Below are 18,945 nucleotides of genomic sequence, written 5' to 3' on the forward strand. Positions count from 1 at the left end.
AGCACCCAGATACCTATCAGACAACCTCACTCACCATACCCCAGCTCGTCCAACCAGATCAGCTCAAACACATTGCTTAAATATCCCCAGATATAAACTCCAAAAAGCAGGAGGCTCTAGCTTCCCTGTGCTTGCCTCTAAACTACGGAACTCACTTCCAATCGAGCTTAGATCTGAACCGTCCTTTTACAGATTTAGACACTGTGCCAAAACATGGTTACTGACCAAAGAAATGTAAAGCTCTCATCCTGACACTACTAGCATGCCTTCAGCCTGCAACCCGTGTAAATTTGGCTTCCTTTACAAAACCCTCTACACTATCTGTAACTGCTTGATAATGCTCGAAACTATCTGGACTGTCCACCAAAGGACCATGTTGTATTAAATCTGTATATATGTAACTGCCTGATAATGTTCTAAACCTCTTGTACTGTCTTCCGCAAGACCATGTTGTATCATACTGCTATGTTGTATTCATCTTAAGCGCCTGGCTGCCCAGGGCCAGGCGGCCCTATACAAATAATAAACTAAACTCAGGCCGCTGTAATCCACTCGGTCTCTGCAAGCGTTGCGCAGATGACGCAGGGCCACTATGACCCATGTCATTCAAGAGTTGATCACCCAGTGACTCATACATGCCACTGTTTCCCATGTCAATAAAGAGTTGGTCACCCACTGACTCATGCATGCCACTATGGCCCACGTCACTAAAGAGTTGATTACCCAGTGACCCATACATGCCACTGTGGCCCATGTCATTCAGGGGTTTGTCACCCACTGACTCATGCATGCCACTGTGGCCCACATCACTCAAGAGTTGATTACCCAGTGACCCATACATGCCACTATGGCCCATGCCATGTAAGAGTTGATCACCCACTGACTCATACATGCCACTAAGGCCCATGTCATGTAAAAGTTGCTCACCCACTGACTCATCCGTGCCACTATGGCCCATGTCATTCAAGAGTTGATCACCCAGTGACTCATACATGCCACTATGGCCCATGTCATTCAGGGGTTTCTCACCCACTGACTCATCCGTGCCACTATGGCCCATGTCATTCAAGAGTTGATCACCCACTGACCCCTACATGCCACTGTTTCCCATGTCAATCAAGAGTTGGTCACCCACTGACTCATGCATGCCACTGTGGCCCACGTCACTCAAGAGTTGATTACCCAGTGACCCATACATGCCACTATGGCCCATGTCATTCAAGAGTTGATCACCCACTGACCCATACATGCCACTATGGCCCATGTCATGTAAGAGTTGATCACCCACTGACTCATACATGCCACTATGGCCCATGTCATGTAAAAGTTGCTCACCCACTGACTCATCCGTGCCACTATGGCCCATGTCATTCAAGAGTTGATCACCCAGTGACTCATACATGCCACTATGGCCCATGTCATTCAGGGGTTTCTCACCCACTGACTCATCCGTGCCACTATGGCCCATGTCATTCAAGAGTTGATCACCCACTGACCAATACATGCCACTATGGCCCATGTCATGTAAGAGTTGATCACCCACTGACTCATACATGCCACTATGGCCCATGTCATTCTAGAGTTGATCAACAATTGAATGACAGGAGGGAAGGAGAGAAGGGGTGGGGGGGAGAAGGAAGGAGCATAAAATCAATAGTGCTGTACTAGGCCTAACGACTTGTCCGAATAGTACAAGTGCATGAGAAAGAGTGTGGAGAGAAGGAGGCGCAGGGGGGAAAAGGACATACAGAACAATAAACTACCGTACTAGGCCTGGCTCCATTCCGATTGATTGATAACTAGTCATCATCAATAATGCGTCTATGACATGCGCTCTCAAGCTCGGGAGCGGAGACAAGGGGAGGACGGGACAAACGATCTTGCTAGGCCTAGTGCATTCAAGGTCGTGTAAGTGCGCAGACAGGAAGTGCAGGGGAGGGGGTGAAAGTGCGCCCAGTCTATCAGGGGCCTGGGTTAAGTGCAGAGAGGTTGCCACTCACATGTAGCGTTTTCTGAGTGCAGTAGTGCAAGGCAGACTGCAGAAGCCCGTAGGCAAGTGTGGGACTCGCCAGGGAGTCTGGGACATGTGAGGCTCGAGGTGCATCAGGCGACCAGTCAGCGAAACTGAGCACAGTTGGGGAGGACAAAGGATGAGGGAGGCAGGAGGGAGAAGGAGGAAGAGAAGAGGAAGGTCTTGAGGCTGAATGGCCCATGTCATTCAGGGATTCCTCACCCAGTGACCCATGCATGCCACTATGGCCCATGTCATTCAGGGGTTGATCACTGTAACTCATATATGCAATGTCACCCATGTCATTCAAGAGTTGATCACCCACTGACTCATATATGTCACTGTCACCCATATCATGCAAGAGCTAATCACCCAGTGACTCATGCATGCCACTGCTTCCCCATTTCATTATGGGGTTGCTCATCGAGTGATTCATGTATGCCATCGTGAGCGATGTCATACAGGACATGCTCACCCAGTGGCACACGTGTGCCAACGTGGTCGTGTTCATTCAGGGGTTGCTCATCCAATGACACATGCATGCCACCAGGGCCCATGCCATTCAGGGTTTGTTTACCCAGTGACTTGTGTGTGCCAACATGCCAGTGTCAATCAGCGATTGCTCAGCCAGTCATATTTTTTGTTACCTTCAAAAAATAAATAGGATTTCATGAGCATCTGAAGTGACTGGTCATATTGGCATGCATGTCAACAGTGGCATGAAGCTGTATCTTGCAGCTCAGCATGCACATTACAGTTATTCAGATTTGTCAAATAAGAACTTTGCCTGTGCTGAGAGTAGGAGGGTAAAGAGTCAGTAACACACGTCTTCTCTTATGATGCATTGCTAGCGCCACATCATCTACCCTGCCACACGTCCGGCACTGCTTTGTAATGTCCGCGTCCCAACCCATATTTCCCTGCTGCCATCATGCATTCCCCTGTCACTCAGAAGTATAAAAATGAGCTGTGGGAATGCTTTGACACAGCACAGAGAGGGAACTGCTGTTTGCAATCTATACACACCACTAATTTATAATGTTTGGTTCTTTGTAGGTAGCTCATAGTTCGATCATATCAGCTTCACGGATGCTTCTTCTGAGAGCTCGAAGTCTTGAATAAATGCAGGTATGTTTCTTCTCACTGGTACCTAAACGGAGGTCGGGAGTAGGGTGTGTATTTGAGTGTTTTAGGGTTTGAGAGTTCGCCTTTAATTATGTTAAATTAGATTCTGTTCATTATGTTATGTACTGTAAAGCCTTCTGCAAAAAGTCACTCTTCAGCATATACTTTAAATTGTAAAACTGAACTTTAAGTTGGAGCATCATTTTAGTCCACTGTATTGCATTTACCTAGGAAACCTCGGTACAGTAAATAATGAATTCCAGTGCACACAGATTTTGTTCACCAAGCCGTGATTCTCCTCAAGCCATTGCATTTACTCTTAAATTAAGAAATGCTATGTCTGAGATCAACTCTACTTCCTTTTTATTAGTTCCACTATTGTTTGTTTGTTTGTTTGTTTAAATATTTGTATTGCGCACCAGACCCGAGGGTATCGGGGTGCAAAAAAGCATCAAAAGGTTGTTCAGCTTGGGTTACATTGCTGTGCAGGTACAGACAGTTTGACCAGATGAGACTTAAAGGCAGTTGAGTTACATAATCACATAGTAAAAACAGAGCATAGTGCACAATGTGCAAAGTGTGTATGGTCAGGCACTTTGCAGGTGAGGCAATATATACAAAACATAATACATGGTGTGTACACTGTGTACAGTCCAGGCCGAAGAGGGGCAAAGGGACGTTTGTACGGTGTGTATAGAGCGTGATCAGAGGTCGTTTTCCTTGATCCAGAGGATAAGGTTGGATCTAAAGCGAAGGTAGGGTTGGTCTTCCCTAAGTGGCGGTGGGAGGGAGCTCCAGTATTGGGCAGCTTTAACCGGGAAGCTATTTCCACCTGTCTTCGTGCATTTAAATCTAGGAACTGTTAGGGGGTTGGCGTTGGCGGTTCTCGTAGGGCGGTTGGAGGACTGCCTCGTGAATCTAGTAATGAGGTATTGTGGGGCGTCATTGTGGAGACATTTGTGTGTCAGCGAGGCTGTTTTTAGAAGGATTTTGTTTTTAGTGGAGAGTCAGTTGTTATGTCTTCTGATATCAGAAATGTGAGTGTTCTTGGGGATACTTAGGCTGCTCTCAGGGAATTATTTTGTAGAATCTGAATTTTGTTAGTGATATATTTATTACTCCCTAAATATAGGGCATTGCAATAGACCAGTTTAGACAAAATAAGGGCTCTCGCAAGAGTAATGCAATTGTTAGAGGAAAGGAAGGGCTTCGCTGCTCTGATTAGCTTTCATGTATAAGCGCTAGATGAGGCCATAGCGTTAACTTGTTGAAGGTTAAGGAGGAGTCGAGGTAGAAACTAAGGGTTTTGACATCCTTGGCTACTCTGATGTTGTTATCGTCTATTCTAAATTTGGAGTATTTATGGTCCAGTTTGTTAAGGATGGCCGGGGTGTCGAGAATGGTTTTGTCATCATTCAGGCATAGACCATGAGAAGCCATCCATGCCTGGATGATGAGGTACACCCTGTTCACAAAGGCTAAATCCTCAACGGGATGAGGTTCTGGGTATCATCAGCATAGTTGGTGTAGGTGATACCCAGACCATGTAGATCGTCAAAAAGGGGCTTTGTGAAAATGTTGTACAGAGTAGGGGACAGGCAGGAGCTGCCGCTACCGGTGACAAGGCACGCATAGTCCTGTTGTCAAGGAAGGATTGGATCCAACCTATTGCTTTTTGTGAGAAGTGGGCGGCGTAGTCCAAGTGGTTGCACAGGATTTTGTGATCTACTATGACAAACGCCGCCGAGAGGTCGAGAAGGAGTAGTAGGGCTGCCTTACCACTGTCTCTCAGCGTGTCAATTTGTGCCTTTAAGTCGATCAGAGCGGTTTCCGTCCCATGTTGGGTCTAAAACCAGACTGGCGTACTCGTAATAGATGATTCTGTTCCAAGTATTGTTGGATTTGAAGGTATGCTACCTTGTCTAGAATTTTAAGGAGGAAGGGGCCTGGTGTGATTTATCTGTAAATGGTGGGTATAGCGGGGTCTAGAGTTTGTTTTTTAAGTAATGGTAGAACCCAAGACTGTTTCAAATTATTGGGGATAGTACCAGTTGAGAAGGAGGTGTTAATAAGTTTAGAGATGAATGGGGAGAGATCGCATGCAGCCTCCTTTATGATTTGAGCTGGGCAGGGGTCGGCTTGGCAGTTAGAGGGTTTGAGGGTGAGGATAACTTTTTCAACCTCTAAGATGGATACTTCATTAAAGTTGAAGCGGGGGGGGAGTTGTTGCGAGTGTGGCGGAGTAAGAAGAGGAAGTGGATAAGAGTGTTTGATGGGCTGGGAAGTGAGGTCAAGAGTTTTTTTTTTATTGACAATTTTGACTTGGAGGGTTGCTACCCTATTAGCAAGGGCATTCTGGATGCTGGCGAACCATGTTTTGTCCTTCATACAAGTGTCAGGGGCTTGGATAGGAGTTTCCATTTCTTTCAGTATTTTGAACAATTCTTTAGAACTTTAGTTCGCTTGTCAGATAGGTGTGTTAAGAGGATTGTTTGACAAGAACAATTTATTTTTTGTAGAGAGAGGCTAATTTACTAAGGTAATTTTTATTGGTGGTAGTTGGATCTTGTCTCCATTTTTGTTCACATTTGCGTTTTCGTAGTCCGATTGATTTCAGATGGGGAGAGAACCAAGTGTTTACATGTTGTTTAGGTTTACTTTTACTTAGTTTAAGCGGTGCTATGGTATCTAAGGAGGAGGTCATTATTTTGTTATACTCCTCGACTAGGGTGAAGGGATCAGCATGGATAGGAAGCGAATTCAAGGTGGGGAGGATCAGGGGGTACGTTTTTCCGCTGTAATATTTCTGTTATTTGTGATAGGGATGGCCGGAGCAATATTATTATCAGGGGTAGGTAGTGGCATGGACTCTAGAGTGTAGGATATCAAGTGGTGATCGGACCAGTGTTGTGGTGTTATGGAGGTGATGGATACTAGGAAGTTGTACTCTGCTATCCAATCTAGCGTCCTTCCTTTAATGTGGGTTGGAAGGGTCACTTTTTGTGTGAACACAAGTTCCACAAGGGAATCATTCATTTGCGAGGCATTAAATCCTAGGTTAAGATCACCTAGGAGGAGACATTATGTTTTTGAGGTTTTGAGGTTTTGAGGTTGTTAGATAAAATAGTAGTTAATTCTTCTTCGAAGGATCCTAGGGGGCCTGGAGGTCTGTAAATAAGGTGGATGGACACAGTTTGAGTTTTATGTTTATTTTTTAAACAATTTTATTGATTTATTCGAACAAAAACAATACAAACCAAACAAGCAGTACAAATATCAACAATTCCATTCTACATTGCTTAATTTTTGGTCACTGCATCCCTTATCCCACCCTCCCTTACGAGCCCATTTATTCCTGCTTTCTGTATCTGCCTCGCGTGGTGGGGTCTCGCATTCCGTGGATTCTGTCAGGTCTTGTGTTGTTCCAAACAATTCCGCTATTCATGATTTCCATGCCATCAGGGTTCCCACTTCCTCCTCTCGCCTTACATTGCTCGCCTCCTGCCATACCATGGTTTCAGCCTCCGGCCATTTCTGAAACTCTCCCCACCACACCTCCACCCGTGGCCTGTGACATGTCTTCCATCCGATGGCAATTCTTCTTTTTGCGAGCACATATGCTAGTGTCACGCCTCGGCGAAATTGGAAACTGCCTTGGCGATTGTCTGAGCGCTATCCGGCACGTAAACACCTTGAAACTACAACTCCCACAACTCTTGCTATTATAGCCACGTGACGTACACGCATGACGTTGCTTTGTTTTCATTTGTTGGAAACTTCATTTAACTCCCATCTATCCGGAGATCGAGTGCTCCTAAACTGCTGTTAGTTACGAGCTCTGTTCCCGGACTCCCGTTTGAATACTTGACTACCCAGCGCTTGAATCAAGTTATTGTCTTTGCCTTGTCCTTGTCTGCCTCCCGACGCCTGCCTCCCTCGATTGCTCCCCTTGGATTATATGAACCCGGCTTACCCATTATTGACCTCCCACTTCTAAATCCTTATGTTTTTGGTGACCCGATAACCCGAACATTTCCGGAAGGGAATAACCCGAACATTTCCGTAAGGGAAATAGCGTGAGATGAACGCTCGCTTCCCTGATCATTTTCATTTCTTTCCTTGTCCACTCCTGTTGCTTTGAACCTTTTTGGGACGCTCTGCTGTTTACACTTTGGATTGCTTTGAACCTTTTTGGGACGCTCTGCTGTTTACACTTTGGATTGCTTTGAACCTTTTTGGGACGCTCTGCTGTTTACACTTTGGATTGCTTTGAACCTTTTTTGGGACGCTCTGCTGTTTACACTTTGGATTGCTTTGAACCAATTTGGGACGCTCTGCTGCATTGACACTGGATTACTTTGAAAATTAATTTGAACACTCTGCTGCCTTCACCGTGGTGTTCCTAGGATACTGGCACGCCTTCCCTTCACCCTTCATCCTCCTTGTTTTCTGCACTTCGATACTAGTAGGTTACTGGTATATCGTTCCTACGGAGCAGGTAAGAGTGGGTAATTGTGGACGGTGTCGGCTGTTTATTCTCCGGCACTACTTGGCTGTATTTCCTGAACAACTATTTTGTTCTTTGTCCCTCTAGCTCTGACGATTCTGCTCCGGCCTTTTCACTCAAGCCCTCGAACTGCCAGGTTAATTGATCCCTGTAGGCAGAGCTCTTGGGAGGGAAGTCTTTGGCACATCACCATAAAGACCCCAGATTCCTTGAGTGAAAGGAACTTCCCTAGAAGAGTGGGGAAGGATTATCTGCAACGACCAGAAAACAACCTCTGAGTTGTGACAGCTAGATCTTTCAATTTGCTAACATGCTTAAGTTTCTGCGATCTGGGGAACCCCCCCAGCAAGCATGCCCAGGCTGTATCGATAACAATCGTGACCCCTTTTTCCACCAGTTTCCTTGCTACTTCACCCCAGAAATGCTCAATTACTGGGCATGACCAAAACATGTGTACCATGACAGCCTTTTCTTCATCACATTTGGAACATGCTTGTCTTCCAGCATTTTTAAACTTAGATATCTTCTGGGATGTCCTATATGCTCTGTGCGTAATATATAATTGCATCTGTTTTAGTCTAGCATTTCTGGATACCTTCTTGTGGTACCCCACGGCACGCTCCCACATCCCATGCTCTATCGAGGTTCCTACTTCCCCTTCCCAATCTAGTCTTAGCTGTGTTAATTCCCTTCCAACCTTGGACATTATCATCTCATATAGTCTAGAGATCTCGTGCCCTCCCTCTGTTATGTCATAAATCATGTCTATGTTGGCATTTGGTTCTTCCTCCAGCACCGTCTAGGGCCACGTTCTCCTAATTATCTGCACCATTCTATGATACGTGATATACTGACCCGTATGTAATCCCATTTCCTCCCCCAGTACTTCAAAATGTGTAATGGTCCCCTCTTGCCAAATATCTCCCCACCGACTCCCAGTGGTTCCTAATTATCATCCTCAACTGTCTATCTCCCCCAGTCAGTGCAACTAGTGGCACCTGCAGGGAGCATGGGAATGGGTTCCCCATCATCTGCCATGCTCGATGCCATATCTTTCACCCCAACATCATCATTTTAGGGCGCCCTTCCATTTCATCCTTGGGCAGCCATACCATCTCTCTTAAGTAAAACGGGGCACAGTGTCACATATCGCCCATGGAAAGTATGGAGGAGATGGTCGATATGGAAGAAGGACTGATTTATTCCATGCAACGCACAGCGCGTTCTAGTCTTCCAGTATTAGCCGCCTTAACGACCAGCAGATGAGAAGCACCTGTGCGTTGCAACTTCCTTACTTTGTACCCGCGAGTAAGTTTGCTTACGCTCCCTCTTGTGTTCCCTCCCCGGTTTCTGCTTACCTTCTTTGTCGTTTGCGAGTGGGTTTTGCTTCCCACTCGAACGTCTCCTTGCCTCCTTCCGTTCTGGACTACTTACCTCTCCGCTTGCGCGGCGTCTGTCGCCGTAACCTGTTTGCCTCTCTCTCAGCCCTTCCTGCTACTGCTGTACTCTCTCTCGCGCTGGGCGGTTCCCCAACTTTCATTGTTTTCTGTGAGCGGTGTCTACCGTCGGAGCCGTGTGTTCCTGACACAAGGTCCTTTCCTTGTGTTCCATTATCTCCGCGTGTTAACTGCACGCCTGCTGGACCTCTACCCGGACAACAAGCAACCGCCTACTATGACAACAACCAGTGCATTCTGGTACTTGTAGGCAATCCTACTCTCGCCTTCACTCTTACTGGATTTCTCTACGGACTGCATCAGCTACCATCCATATCAAGATCTACCAGGGTTTTTTCATCCAGTTTTTCCCTGGTTTGGGGTGGGCTCCCTGGAGTCCCTGCTGCCAGGCACATAGCCTCTTTGGCAAAGTGGACTCTAGGCGAGGCCGTCCTTCTCTCTTCAAATCCAAGAGCAAGACGAAACCAAGTCCACAAGAACCACCTGGAAAGAAAAGAAGAAGGAATGTTCTACAGACCAATCTACTGCGTCTCCAACAGATTCATCAGGTGAGGAGTGGGCTAGTGGGACTAGTTGTATAGACACTGAACTTGATCAACCTGTCAAACCTGAGACACAGTCCTGTCCAAACAACCTGGATTCGGGGATCTGTTAATCTGAGAACCACTTGGCAACGTATTGCAGCTGGCTCGCTACATAGTAAACCTCATAATTAGGCAGTTTTATCCCCCCTTTTTCATAGAAATTCTGCAGTTTCCATAGTGCCACCCTATTCCGGGTACCGTGCCACAGGAAATCCCTACACAAGCTATTCAGTCTAGTAAAGAACTTCTTGGGTATCATGTATGGAATATTCCCAAAATAATGCAGGAGCCTAGGTAGGACCACCATCTTGAGCATTGCCCCTCTCCCCATCATTGCTAAGGGTAACTTCTCCCAGAACTGCATACACTTCTCAATTTTCTGGAAGGCTACCTCAGTATTATGTCTATGCTCTTCTTCCACTGTGTGGTACACATCTATCCCAAGATACCGGAAAGTCTCAACTGCCCATGGTGTTTGTAACACTGACAACCGTCCCACCGGGATCCCCTTGTAACTGCCTAGCGGGAAAATGCTAGATTTGTGAGGATTCACCGCTATACCAGACAACCCCGCATATCTTTCCATCACTTCCAGGATGTACTGGAGATTTTCCTCCGGGTGCCTCAAGTACAGCAACAAGTCCTCTTCATAGAAGGAGATCAAGTGTCGCTCCCCTCCTATCTCAATACCAACGATATCATATTGTTGTCTAAGGTATATTGCTAAGGGTTCCAGGGCCAGTATATAGAGCATTGGGGACCATGGGCACCCCTGTCTGGTGCCTCTACTAAGCTGCCATCTTTCAGATATCACTGATCCCGTTTTGACCCTGGCCAGCGGGTCACTATATAGCATCCTTGCCCACCTTATGTATCCAGGCCCCATATCATAGCCCGCTAGGGCCGCCAGCAGCCAAGGCCACTTGACCGAATCAAAAGCCTTTATCGCGTCCAAGGACATAATTGTCATTTCACCGTCATTCTTACTCTCCCATTTCGACAACCCGTTGGAGTCTCCTATGATTGTGTGTTATATTTCTATTCGGGACATAGACGTCTGGTCGGGTGTATGAGTTTACCAATAACTCTCCGGAGCCTGTTTGCCAAGACCGCCATCAGTATCTTGCTGTCTTGGTTCAACATCGACAAAGGTCTGTATGATCCACAGCTATGCCCAGGCTTGTTGGGTTTGGGAAGCGGTATTATAACCGCCTCTCTGAGTGACTCTGGCAGACGTCCCACCTCAAACGCTTCATTTAACATTTCTAACATTGGGGGGAGCACTTCCTCTCTATATACTTTATAAAATTTGCTTGGGAGCCCGTCCGCCCCTGTGGTCTTACTGGTAGGCAGCTGCCTCACCACTTCCCCCAACTCCTCCAGCGTAATAGGTGCATCTAACTCTTCTCTTTCTTCAGCACTTATCGTGGGCAGTCCGATATCCCCCAGCATTTCTATTATTTCCTCCTGACTACTACCCTCCTTGTCACCATATAGCAACCTGTAATAATCTTCAAACTCTTGATTAACTCCCTCTTGGGTGTCAGCTATGCCACCATCCTCTCTCGTTATCGTTCTAATCGTAGGTCTGGGGGGGTCTCACTCTTGTATATCCATGCCAAAAGCCTTCCTGTTTTATCCCCTCCCGCATGCTGCCTCTCAATATATTCTTTATAGTTGAGGTTGCACAGTCTTTCCCATAGCTCCGCACATTTCTGTTGCAGTTTAAGTATAAGCTCCATATCGCTCTCTGTGTTACCTCCCCCCTTCAATGCCTTTTCCAGTTCCCTTTCCGTTTCTTGTAGATCAGACAAGATCCCACCGTGCAGGCCCTTTGATTTTGCTATGGCTACACCTCGCACCACGACCATAAAAACTTCCCATAATGTGCTGGCCGAGTCCACACTACCCGTATTTATCTCAAAATAGTTTGTAATCTCCTCTCTTACGTCTTCTCTAAAACAGGGATCCTTAAGTGTCTCTGCCCGGAGGCGCCATGTCGGGGATCCTTGCTCTTGGGGGGCAATATTGCCATCCGAGAACCAGGGGCGAGTGGTCAGAGAGGACCCTCGCCTTGTAGTCTGCAGGAGTAATCTCTGTTATAACCTCCGACGTAGCAAATACATAGTTGTCACGCCGCCCCCCACGCTACCTGCTGCACCTATGAAAACAAAGACACGCCCTACCCCGTCTGTGGCCTCCACCCCTCTTGCCACCCGACACACACGCCTTGAAACATGTACCGTTTTGCCTCCTCGCTTCCTGTACAGCAAGGCACGGCATGGCAGGATTGGCAGGACTGGCGTTTATCGCCCTTCACATCGCTGGCAAACAAAGTGGAGACTCCTTCATCGCCGAGACATACGGCGTTCACGGAAACCTGCGCATCACGGCACGTCACGGATCACGTGACTCGTGGTCCCTTAGCAATGCCGCACCGTTTCGTTTCCACACCTCACGTGACTACGGTCACGTGCTTTCTCCCAAGGGATAAAGGAAGACCGGAAACTGAAGACGTTGCTTCACAGCTGTTTTCGTCTGGATCACGTGACACTCTTTCTTCGTTCTAAGGATCTGTGTCCATCGCCTGACCACGGTTTGCTTCACGGACTGTTACGCTTAGCCCTCATCTGTTTTGGAACTTTGGATTGCCTGCTGACTATTACTCTTTGCCCAACGGACTGCTCTGTGCTTAACCCTTCACTTGATTTGGAACTTTGATTTACATGCTGCCGAACTACGCTTTGCTCTACGGACTGTATTTGTCTCTTAACCCTTCATCTGCCTCGACCTGGATCGCCTGTTTTTGACCACGGACTGCTTGATTTTCTCTACGGATCACGTACCACTTTAGGATTTCGGTCCTGCACTAGGTGTTCTCCTGCCCTTGCCCTCTGTCTGGCCCAACAGCTGTCTGAAGGTCAACGCCTCCGTCGGCCTTTCCGGAACCACCCCCAAATCCTCACAGGTACATCGTGCTCTTGTATTTTGCGTTCAGTATACATTGCCTTGCCCTGTATCCTAACCACATTGCACCTTGCCTTGCAGCGCTCAAGGGGTTCTTCCGGCTGTTCCCACGCCCAGGCTTGCGGACTTCCACCTGTGGCTTCAAAGATCACACAGACAGTATTTCTGGTGTTGTCAGTGTGATACTTGGGGACAGAAGGGTTGCCCATACTCTGCACGACCATCAAGTTTGTAACAATAGTCAAGCCTCGTATGCAACTGCTGTGGGGCGGAATAGTGTGAATACTGCCTATCTTGGGGATGTCTAGTTCTCCACACATCTGCCAGAACAAAGGCATCTTGTAGTGTCTGCAATGCTTTAGCCGCTGGGGTGGGTCTGTCAATCCTCCCATCTGACCTAACCATTCTGGGGTTGAATACACAGTTGAAGCCCCCCCTCTTCACCCCAGATCACTGCAATCCCCATACACATACTAAGGTTAGTACACAGAGTCCTGAAATATGCTGCAGTATTTTGATTGGGGGCGTATGTCTTTACAATATTTATCTCCCTATTCTCCACCAATCCCCTCAATATGACCATCCTCCCATCCATTTCTGCCTTTTCCTGCAACAGTTGAAACGGGACATGCAGCGCCACCCAGGTGAGCACTCCTCTAGCATAAGCAGAATATGTTGAGCCCACCACAACCCCTTTCCATTTCTTCACTACCATTTCCATCTTTTCCCGTGTCAGGTGAGTCTCCTGCAACAGTGCAATATCTATCTTCTGTCTGCGCAGATACAACGCAACCTTGTTCCTCTTAAGATAACTATTGAGCCCCCTGACATTCCACGTAATTATTTTAAGGTCCTCCATGGCCCATTAGAGTCCCCCTTCCCCTCCCCTCGGTGAAGTCCAGATCCCACTTCCATCTCAGTCCATATAAGCTCCTATTCCCCTTAACAAAAACACACCCAACTCCCCAATCCCCCCCATTCCCACCTCCCTCCCCAACATCACCCCCCCAACTGTTTCCCAGCTCCATCCCTGGATCTCAGGCACCCCCGCATCTAGCGCTTTCTGGCAATAGCCTTTACTCGAAGCTCTGCAGGGTGAGGTCGCCCTAATGGCTATCCTGCAACTACTACTACGCAGGGGGTAGGGGGCCTTTGTCCTGCCGCTCCTGTTCGCTTAAATTTAACCACACATTGCTACTTTATTTACTTATATATTCAATCTGCTATATTTCAGTCCTTTAAGTCCAACAAAGTCGCAGATATCCTGCCAAATGTCCGATTTACTCGATCGCCCCCCTTTATCTTATCACTATCGTAGTCTCTATTCGGGTACCTGCTCTGCATCCTATCAATGTGCATACAATATCCCAATCACTTATCGTGCTCCTCGTGTGTCTTCTCCGCATCTCATTCCGGGCAACCCTTTAGATCCAGCCATGCCGCTTCCTCTGGGGTGTCGAAAAAAAACATTTCTGCAACACTTTCAGCTTCGCAGGGTACAGGAGCATGTATTTGATTCCCGCCATGCGTAACCTTCTCTTGATTGCCAGATAGCTGTACCGTTGCCTCTGGACCAACATTGTGTAGTCAGGATACGCTGTGATGGTACTCGAGGCCCTTTCGATCGTTCCCCCTTTGCGAAAATACTCCAAAATCTTCTCGCAATCTTTATATTTTAGTATCTTGGCAATTATCGCACGAGGAGGAGCCCCAGGCTTCGGTTTCCTCATGAGGGCTCTATGTGCGCGTTCCACCGTGAAACCCTGCAAGAGTTTGTCAGCTCCAATTTCTTGCAAGATCAAGTTCTCCACATAGTCCTTAGGGTCTTGGCACTCCTCCCCCTCCGGCAGACCAACCACGCGGATATTGTTTCTTCGTGCCCTTTCATACCGCTTCCTCAGCACGGTTCTCCAAATTGGCCACCTGTTGCTTCAGTATGTGTACCTCTTTTGTGTTGCTAGTGCTGATGTCCGTGTTGGTTTTCACTGCACTTTCCAGGCTGCTTGTTCTCTCTGCCAATGTTCTGACATCCTGTCGCAGTAGGGTGACTTCTATGCCTACTGCGTCTATTTTAGCCTCCAAAGAAGTTCGCAGGGCCGCCATCGCTATCCCCCATGAGTCAGCTCCGTTATAGCCATTAGTATCTGGTGGTTTTCGGTCACTGTGGTGCTCCCCGGCGATGCTGTCGCACAACGCTGTGCGTTGTCGTCACAGGAGACTGCTGCGTCTTAGCAAATGCTTCCATCGTGGATTGTTTGTTTTTACTCTTACTAACAGTTCCCCGCCCCGTCATCTTGCAATCTCCGTGATGTGTCTGGGGTTACACGGTCTGTGGCGTGTCAAGCCTGCTTCTATGTCGTAATGTGACACCAGTGTGTCGCTTCAGGGCCAGGGCAGTTGTCTCAGGGGAGCCCTTGTATGTGTTCTTATTTGTAAATCTGTGTGTCTGGGCGGGCTGTTTCCTTCCCGCGTTTCTAGTTACCTTACTTCTAGGGTTCCTTCGTGTATGGCGTAGCAGCTCTGGCTCTATATCACTGCTTGTCGCCAGTGAGTCACTCCAAGCCCTGGCTAATACCCTTGTTATGCCTGCATAGGTTCCTGTACTCTGAGCTTAGTCCACAGGCGGGTTATGTCCTGCCGCGTTTTAAGTTAGCTTGCTGCTTATTCTGAAGTGGCACCGTGCCAGTCCCCTTTCATCCTTCTCACACCACCGCTTGTCATGCGGTACTTGTTCCCAAGGGCAATGAACTGCTTAGCAATGCTCCACGAGCAGTTGCGGTCACGGGCTCGGTGGTCTCTTGATGTCCATATGAGAATTAATTTCCTGTTAGCCACTGTCGCTCACCGCTAGTGCTCGGCGCAAGAGCCTCTTTTCCACGGCCACTTCACATCAACATTGCAGGCTGGTATCCTTGGTGTGCCTGTAGAGACCCAAATGCAGTGAGCCTTGTCGTCGGGTGGGTTATGTCCTCCCACGTTTTAGACTGGCTGCACTTCTCACTCCAAGAATGCCCTGTGCCGGTTCCTTTTATTCTTCCCACAGCACTGCCTGTCAAGCGTACTTCATTTCAAATGGCAGTGGACTGCCCGACACTCCTCACCAATGCTTGGTACAAGCGCCTGTTCTCCACGGCTTACTTTCTCACTGTTGACCGTATGTGGCCAGGGGCACCTCATAATTTAATTTATTTAACATTTATAAAGCGCTCACACAGCCCACAGGCATCGAGGCGCTGTTACAGGAATTGTTTGTTTTTCTTAGTTGTGTGATTGTGTTGTTTTTTTTGTCTTAGTTACGTATTTATAACGCGCTTAAACTCCCAGAGGTTTCAAAGCGCGGACCCGGGGATCGAACCCGTTGTTGCTTCGTGTCGGCTTGCTTCCAAGACGCGCACGCTGCCGCTGAGCTATCCTCCGGGAATGCCCCCGTATTTGTAGTCCCACTGGTGCACTTAGTAATGCACTTCTGCAGTGCTTCCAGTCACTTCCGCCCACTATGCGGGCAAATGCCCAGCTGACCGCTCAGATCCACTGTGTGTTGCGGTCGGGCTCCCGATTCGGGCTCCCGATGCTTCGCATGGATCTACAAGCCCTAAAGCAGTGGTTTCATCGCGCGGCACCTTCAGGTCTTCACAGGGCGCCCGCAGCGCACACTTGAGATCACTGCTGTGCCTTAATTCTGTACCCGGCGGCTGTTCCCCGCACGGGTTCACGCCACACCTCCGCTTCCAGTATGCAGCTCCTGTAGCTGCCAACGTATTATCTCACGCAGGCGGCTGGGAGCCTTATCTTCTCATGCGACAGCCTTATCTTCTCATGCGACTGGGGGGGCTGCACAGTCCCCGAGCTCCGCTTCCCTCTGGACCTTGCGAACAGTTGCTGCGCTCGCAGCCTGGGTCTGTCCTCCTCACAAGCCCCGCATACACATACGGCCTCTCCCACGGTCTCTGCTCACCTCTACAAATGCAAGAGCAGCGCGATCTCTGAGAGGCAATGTCAGTTTCATGCACTGCGCGCTCGAGTGCATACAGCTGCTCTCAGTGCCACGGCCTTCCTTCCTTTGTTAGCCGCCATCTTGGATACTTAGTATCAACGCGGCCGAATGTTCCAAAGTCAGTTTCACTTCAGCTATTCATGCAAATTGCTTAGTTTCTGCAGACATGACAGGGCTTCTGTTCCCACGCTCGTGCATCCATTCTTAAAGCAGATCAGTCATTTTTGATGCGTGTTCGTTCGGATCAAAGTCGGATCACCGGAGCAGCTCTCGTAGGCACGTCCTAATCCATGGCAAGTTAGCCACGCCCCAGCACAGTTTGAGTTTTATTGATGGGAAATTTGACTGTCAGTAATTCACAAGAATCGATGTTTTGAGTCGTGGCGAGTCTCAGGGCTAGACTAGTTTTAGCGATTATTGCGAGGCCTCCGCCTCGGGATTTGGTTTGATCTACTCTAAGGAGTGTATAGTCCTCGGGAATGGCAAGCATGATCGCTGGGCCTGCTGCTGAATGGAGCCAGTATTCAGTGATGGCGAGGAAATCCATTTTTTCTAGCTGGAGTAAGTAGGCAATTTCCATGGCATGGGCTACCTTGGAGCAGGCGTTTATTACAGCACTTTTGATGCTAGTCTGAGTAGTTTCCGAGGGCTGAGCCTGGGTGTTATGAGGGTGCTTGGAGGGAATTTTAGTATTCTGCGTCGTTTGTTGGTCCGGGATATGGGTTGGTTGGAGGTAACTTTGTAGAGGGGGTTATTACTTTTGGAATTTGAGCCTAGGTTTCTGGTCGGATTGCATAAAGTTTGGCTGTAGGTGCGAATATTTTAGTGAGTCTAACACAGAGTTTAAGGTTTCTTTGAAGTAGGCTGCATGGTCTGTAGGCTAGGTTGGGCTTGTTGGGATGATTTTTATGGGTAGGCGCTATACAAGGCGCCATTCCATACGTGGTCCATACATGGCTATTCCATACGCGCACAGGGATTGTAAATATTCAAGGACTGCATTTCCTGTGTTCCTCATTTTCCTCAGATCTAGGAGCCAGACTGGATCCTCTGGATGACTTCATAATAAAATGCAGCTTCTGTAACTTTATTTTTATTGAGATTTTAATATCGGAACAATGAGGTTGAACCTTCCATTAGAATAATACAATAAAAAAGAACGCTAGAAAGACACGTGAATTAATAGACATGTCATAGTAAATGATTTCAAATCATATTGTTAAAGCCTTTTCCTTACCATTCTTAGGGAATTTAAAACCAACTATGTAACTTCAAAGTATGTCAAGTAGAAAAAGAAATAAGGTGACGATCTTGACAATCATAGATAAAAATGACCAACACATCAGTTTTTTTACATTTTTTTTAAAAGTTTCAGGTTTATAGTATGAAATGAATTGGGGGTTTGGGGTAAAGCTGTAACTTTACCGAACACCCTAAGCTAATGAACATGTGCCAGTTAGTAGAAACACATTATTGAAATAAATGAAACAAGACAAGTAAATAGCTTGATAAAGAATGTCCAATCATATTTCATTTCCATTTACAACAAGCAGACGTTGTTGCACCATGCTCAACCACCCAAGCCAACACAACCCATACTATCCTCCAACTCACCTGCCCTTATAGTATAACTGCAGTCTGACCCCAAGGCTATTACAACACATCCAGTTAACCTTTCCCACCCATTTAGAACAATAGGCACATGTGTGCTGGATCCGCGTCCGTCTTCTCAGTCCAGTCCCACACAGGAGATCAGGTGTTGTTCTCCTTCCGGGTCCACCATTTCGGTCTGACAAATTCCGGTTTCCGCATTTTACCGAACCACCACCTCCTGATGCACATCTGCAAAAAAATAGTGAACTATTGTTGCAACCAGGAAGAATTGGCCAAGTTGGAAGATGGTGGCTGAGTGGCCCTCACCCAGTTACCTCACGAGTGTCAAAAGGAGCTGTTCTCAGCACTCTTTACAGCGCATGTTCTGTCCGTGGTGTGAGAAACCTAGAGGCATTCTCCCATGTATCTCACGAGAACGCTCTATTCAGGTGGCGTGGGGAGGGCCATCGCTTTTGAATCCCAACACTGGGGGTGGACAAGCAAGGGAGGATCACCTGGGTAGGGGAGACGGGGGCTGCCGTCAGGAGACTACCCTACGAGAGACACAGTATTCCAAAGGAGCAAGAGGTGGAGAAATTCCAGAAGCCATTGTAGGTTCTGCAGACTCCATTATCCCTAACCCAAGAAAGAGCCAAACCAAGAATCCCAGGTCAACCCCAGTAAAAGGGGGAAGCCAGGTGAGACAA

At 47.6% G+C, this 18,945-nt stretch overlaps 1 protein-coding gene and 1 long non-coding RNA gene across 2 annotated transcripts in view; both read left to right on the top strand.

Annotated features, from left to right (window-relative positions):
• The window catches only part of LOC138515428 (zinc finger protein 208-like), a 410,867-nt gene that overhangs the window by 323,018 nt on the left and 68,904 nt on the right, over positions 1 to 18,945 (top strand). The gene's annotated exons all lie outside the window — the stretch shown is intronic.
• The window catches only part of LOC138517026 (uncharacterized), a 125,109-nt gene that overhangs the window by 43,125 nt on the left and 63,039 nt on the right, over positions 1 to 18,945 (top strand). Inside the window, exon 2 of the long non-coding RNA XR_011282342.1 lies at positions 3,068 to 3,139. This is a non-coding gene — a long non-coding RNA (uncharacterized lncRNA). The remainder of the gene's footprint in view (positions 1 to 3,067; positions 3,140 to 18,945) is intronic.

Source organism: Ambystoma mexicanum, chromosome 6q (genome assembly GCF_040938575.1).
Source record: "Ambystoma mexicanum isolate Mex_15411 chromosome 6q, UKY_AmexF1_1, whole genome shotgun sequence".
Taxonomy (NCBI): Eukaryota; Metazoa; Chordata; class Amphibia; order Caudata; family Ambystomatidae; genus Ambystoma; species Ambystoma mexicanum.